Source organism: Hemiscyllium ocellatum, chromosome 39, assembly GCF_020745735.1.
Source record: "Hemiscyllium ocellatum isolate sHemOce1 chromosome 39, sHemOce1.pat.X.cur, whole genome shotgun sequence".
NCBI classification, from domain to species: domain Eukaryota; kingdom Metazoa; phylum Chordata; class Chondrichthyes; order Orectolobiformes; family Hemiscylliidae; genus Hemiscyllium; species Hemiscyllium ocellatum.
In genome coordinates this window covers 39,258,251-39,264,872 of record NC_083439.1, presented here as the reverse complement: position 1 = coordinate 39,264,872, position 6,622 = coordinate 39,258,251, and positions in this window count along the sequence as shown.

Genomic DNA, 6,622 nt, shown 5'->3' with positions numbered 1-6,622 from the left:
TAAGACAAAGGATGGAGGGATTTGCTGTTTAATCATCAACATGTGGTGCATAACATTGCAACCCTGGGCAGCCAGTGCTCCCTAAACCTTGAATCCCTCACCATCAAATGCTGTCCATTTTACCTACCACATGAATTTACCGCTGCTATACTAACTGCTGTGTACATACCACCACAAGCAAAGGTTGAGAAAGCTTTGGATGTGCTGTACTCCACCACGAACACTCTGGAGATGGACACCCCGAGACTCTGTTCATTATAACTGGTGACTTCAATCAAACCAATCTAAGGAAGGTGTTGCCCAAGTACCATCAGAACATTACCTGCCCCACCTGGGGCCCAAACATTTGGATTACTGCTGCACCACTGTGAAAGATGCCTACTGCTTCATCCCGCACCTTATTTTGGGAATTCTGACCATGATGCCCTGTTTCTTCTATGACATTCGCAAAGCCATTAAGACAGCCAAGGACTAATACTGATCCAAACTAGACAATAGACAATAAACAATAGGTTCCGGATTAGTGGTGCTGGAAGAGCACAGCAGTTCAGGCAGCATCCAAGAAGCAACGAAATCGACATTTCGGGCAAAAGCCCTTGCCCAAAAAGTCGATTTTGCTGCTTCTTGGATGCTGCCTGCATCACCAATCCGGAATCTGGTTTCCAGCATCTGCAGTCATTATTAACGAGGTTAAAACAAACAATAGGTGCAGGAGTAGGCCATTCTGCCCTTCGAGCTTGCACCACCATTCAATATGATCACGGCTGATCATCCTTAATCAGTATCCTGTTCCTGCCTTGTCACCATAACTCTTGATTCCACTATCCTTGAGAGCTTTATCCAACTCTTTCTTAAATGAATCCAGAGACTGGGCCTCCACTGCCCTCTGGGGAAGAGCATTCCACACAGCCACCACTCTCTGAGTGAAGAAGTTTCTCCTCATCTCTGTCCTAAATGGTCTACCCCGTATTTTTAAGCTGTGTCCTCTGGTTCGGCACTCACCCATCAGCGGAAACATGTTTCCTGCTGCCAGAGTGTCCAAACCTTTAATAATCTTATATGTCTAAATCAGATCTCCTCTCAGTCTTCTAAACTCATGGGTATACAAGCCCAGTCACTCCAGTCTTTCAGTGTAAGGTAATCCCACCATTCCAGGAATTGATCTCATGAACCTACGCTGCACTCCCTCAATAGCCAGAATGTATTTCCTCAAATTTGGAGACCAGAACTGCACATAGTACTCCAGGTGTGGTCTCACCTCTTTGCTTCTATACTCAATCCCTCTTGTTATGAAGGCCAGCATGCTATTAGCCTTCTTCACTACCTGCTGTATCTGCATGCTTACCTTCATTGACTGGTTTACAAGAACACCCAGATCTTTCTGCACTACCCCTTTACCTAAATTGACTCCATTTAGGTAGTAATCTGCCTTCCTGTTCTTGCCACCAAAGTGGATAACCATACATTTATCCACATTAAACTGCATTTGCCATGCATCTGACCACTCACCTAACTTGTCCAGGTCACCCTGTAATCTCCCAACATCCTCATCACATTTCACCCTGCCACCCAGCTTAGTATCATCAGCAAATTTCCTAATGTTATTGCTAATAACATCTTCTATATCATTAATATATATTGTAAAACGCTGCATTCCTAGTACTGATCCCTGTGGTACCCCACTGGTCCATTCCGAAATGGAGCCGTTTATCACTACTCTTTGTTTCCTAACAGCTAACCAACTTATTCAATCCAAGTTAGTACTTTGCCCCCAATACCATGCGCCCTAATTTTGCTCACTAACCTCCTATGTGGGACTTTATCAAAAGCTTTCTGAAAGTCCAGGTACACGACACCTACTGGATTTCCCTTGTCCATCTTCAGAGTTACATCCTCAAAAAATTCCAGAAGATTCGTCAAGCATGATTTCCCCTTCATAAATCCATGCTGACTCTGACCTATCCTGTTACTACTATCCAGATGTGTCGTCATTTAATCCTTTATAATAGACTCCAGCATCTTTCCCACCACTGAGGTCAGACTAACTGGTCTATAATTTCCTGCTTTCTCTCTTCCACCTTTCTTAAAAAGTGGTACAACATTAGCCACCCTCCAATCCACAGGAACCGATCCCAAATCTATTGAACTCTGGAAAATAATCATCAACGCACCCACGATTTCTCGAGGCATCTCCTTCAGTACCCTGGGATGTAGACCACCAGGCCCCGGGGATTTATCAACCTTCAGGCCTAACAGTCTCTCCAATACCAATTCCTGCAAATATAAATTCCCTTAAGTTCAGGTCCTTCAGCCACTGTTACCTCAGGGAGACTGCTTGTATCTTCCCCAGTGACCACAGATCTGAAGTATCCATTCAACTCTTATGCCATTTCTTTGTTCCCCGTAATATATTTCCCTGTTTCTGTCTTCAAGGGCCCAATTTTAGTCATAACCATTTTTTTGCCTTTCACATACCTAGAAAAGCTTTTACTATCTTCTTTTATATTTTTGGCCAGTTTGCCTTCGTACCTCATTTTTACTCTGCGTATTTCCTTTAGTAATCCTTTGTTGTCCTTTAAAAGCTTCCCAATCCTCCGTTTTCCCACTTATCTTTGCTATGTCATACTTTTTCTCTTTTAACTTTATATGTTTCTTAACTTCCCTCATCAGCCACGACCACCCATACTTCCTCCTCGGACCTTTCTTCCTTTTTGGAATGAACTGATCCTGCAACTTCTGTACCCGACCTAGAGATCCAGACAGACACGCCACAGCTATGGCAAGGACTGAATGACATCACAGGTTCTAAAAAGAGACCGTGCAAGATAGCAGGCGATGACACATCCCTCCCAGATCGTCTCAACACCTTTATGCTCACTTTGAGCAGAAGGTAACACCTATTCTGACAAGTCCTGACAAACCTATACCAACAGTCATTGCACCAGAGGTCAGATCAGTTTTCCTTCATGTGAATCCAAGGAAATTGATGGGCCCAGACGGAGTACCAGGCCATGCACTCACAGCATGCACAGATCAACTGGCAGAGGTCTTCTCGGACATCTTCAACCTCTCCCTGCAGCAGGCCACTGTCCCTGCCTGTTTCAAGAAGGCCAACATCATCTCCGTGCCTAAAAGGCGGCTCATGCAGCATGTCTCAATAACTACTGCTCAGTGGCCCTAACTTTGGTGGTTATGAAGTGCTTTGAAAGGCTGGTCATGGCATCAATCAACTCAAACCTCCCTACTACTCTTGACCCATTCCAATTTGCCTATCAGACCAATAGATCCACGTCAGATGCCATATCACTTGCCCTTCACTCCTCCCGAGGACATCTTGACACAAAGAACAGCTATGTAAGAATCCTACTCATTGACTACAGTTCAGCCTTCAACACTATTATCCTCTCGAGATTGATTACTAAACTTAGTGATCTTGGATTAAGCCCCATTCTCTGCAACTGAATCCTCAGTTTCCTGACCCACAGGCCACAATCAGTGAAGATTGAGAACAATATTTCATCCTCACTAAAACTCAACACTGGAGCCCCAGGGATGCATACTCAGCCCCATACTGTACTCAGTGTATACCCATGACTGCATCACCAAATACCAGACTAATGTCATTTAAAAGTTAGCTGATGACACCATCATGGTCGGTCGAATCTCAGATGGGGACAAAACAGGCTATAGATGGGAGGTGGAAGACCTGGTGAAATGGTGCACTGAGGACAACCTAGCTCTTAATGCCTGCAAGACCAAGGAACTCATTATTGACTTTCAATGGGTTGTTACTCACGTCCCCTTACATATTAACAGCACAGAGGTGGTACGAGTGGAGAGTCAAGCTCCTGAGAGTGGTCATCCATCACAAGCTTTCTTGCACTCTTCATGTGGATGCACTGGTTACAACGTCTCTTCTTCTTCAAGCAGCTGAGGAAATTTGGCATAACAGCAAATACTCTTGCCAACTTTTATAGATGTGTCACCAAGAGCATTCTGTCTGGATGTATGGTATGGTACTTGTACCATTCATGATCGGAGACAGTTACAGAGATTCATGAACTCGGCCTTGACAATCACAAAGGCCAACCTCCCATCTATAGAATCCATCTATCAGGCCCGCTGTCAAGGAATGGCTGCCAGCATTCTCATAGATCCATCCCACCCTGGCAATGTTTTTCTACAACCTCTACCATCGGGGAGAAGGTACAGAAGCCTGAACACACGCACCAGCCAGTTTCAAAACAGTTTCTACCCTACTGTTGTTAGAATACTGCATGGACACTCAAACTCTTAGCATTCGCCTGTACCTGTGTTGTTCCGTTTGCCACTGTTTACCTATTATTTACCTATGCTATGTTACTTAACTCTGTGATCTGTTGGTATTGCTCACAAGACAAAGCTTTTCACTGTGCCTCAGTACACGTGACAATAAATTAAATTCAAATTCAGGAAAAGGGAACACCCTCAACACACAGGAAAGGAAAGCCGGAGAAAGACTTAAAAAAGACAATAAAAAGAGTAAACCTACCTGCAGACAAAGTGTCCATGATCGTCTGTATTGAAAAAGCAAACTCACTACTCACACATACCGATTCTTATCAAAAGTTGGCGATAGACCCAACTCCACAACTAGAAAATCGTGTCACATCCACATTAAAAATACCTCATAAATTAGGTGAAATAAACAAGACAGATTTCCAAAACATGAAACCAGATGGATCCAGCACACCCCGCTTCTACGGATAAAGTACACACACCAGGGGCACCACTCAGACCCCTCTCACTGCCTGGAACACACAGACTAGCCAAGGAACTACAACAAAGATTGAAATACCTAGAAGACTTATGCCACTCCATTCACTCCACCCAAGAATTCCTGAACACGAAAGACACCAAGATAGAAGGGGACAAAACAATAATTTCCTTTCATGTAACAGCCCGTTTCACATCAATTAACATCAACCTGGCCAAAGAAACACTGACCGCACTACTAGAGGAACCAAAGACACAAACACCAGACAGCACCAACTTCATCAGCAAGGACAACATCCTCAAGCTAGTAGACCTATGCCTCACTACCTTCTTCACCTTCAATGACAAGACCTACAAACAAATCAACGGAACACCCATGGGATCTCAAATATCAGGATTCTTAGCAGAGCCAGTATAATGCAGAGACTCGAACAAACAGCCCTCCCAACTATCCAACCCAAACTTTGGGTCCACTATGTGGATGACACTTTTGTCATCACAAAATGGAGCAAGTTAGAGGATACCTACATCATCAACAATACCCTTACTGGCATAAAATTCACAAAAAAGAAAGAGAACGACAACAGACTCCCATTCCTAGCTGTCACAGTAGAACGAACATTTAATGGAGAATTTCAAATCAGCATCTACCAGAAAAGTAACACATACAGACCAAATATGTAACTACAGAAACAATCATCCCAACACCTCCAAATGGAGCTGCATCAGATCATTATTTCAATGGGCCACAACACACTGTAGGATCTAGGAACGACGAAGAAAAACACCTACACAGCGTATTCAAGAAGAACGGGTACCCAAAAAACAAACACAGTCCACTGATTTCTCAACAACAAACCCAAACAAGCAGACACAATGTGTCCAAAAACTATAGCCATGTTACTGAACATGCATGACTATTTAGAATCTTTGGCATCATGGTAGTTCACAAACTTATCAATACACTTAAACAGTGGCAAATGAACGTGAAAGACCCTATACAAACAACCAACAAAACTAATGTCATTTACAAAATACCATGCAAGGACTTTAACAAACATTACATTATACAGACAGGCAGAAAACTAACCACCAGGATACATGAACACTAACTAGTCACCAAAAGACATGACTCACTATCACTAGTATCCTTACATTCAGATGAAGAAGGACAACACTTCAACTGGGACAACAGGCTAAACAGAAGCATAGAGTCATAGAGATGTACAGCATGGAAACACACCCTTCGGTGCAACCTGTCCATGCCGACCTGCTATCCCAACCAAATCTAGTCCCACCTGCCAGCATCCGGCCCATATCCCTCCAAACTGTTGCCATTCATGTACCCATCCAAATGCCTTTTAAATGTTGCAATTTTACCAGCCTCCACCACTTCCTCCAGCAGCTCATTCCATACACGTACCACCCTCTGTGTGAAAATGTTGTCCCTTAGGTCCCTTTTATATCTTTCCCCTCTCACACTAAACCTATGCCCTCAATTCTGGACTCCCCGACTCCAGGGAAAAGACTTTGCCTATTTATCCTATCCATGCCCCTCATAATTTTGTAAACCTGTATAAGGTTACCCCTCAGCCTCCGACACTCCATGGAAAACAGCCCCAGCCTGTTCAGCCTCTCCTTATAGCTCAAGTCCTCCAACCCTGGCAACATCCTTGTAAATCTTTTCTGAACCCTTTCAAGTTTCACAATATCTTTCTGATAGGAAGGAGACCAGAATTGCACACAATATTCCAACAGTGGCCTAACCAATGACCTGTTCAGCCACAACATGACCTCACAACTCCTGTACTCAATACTCTGACCAATAAAGGAAAGCATACTAAATGCCTTCTTTAGTATCCTATCT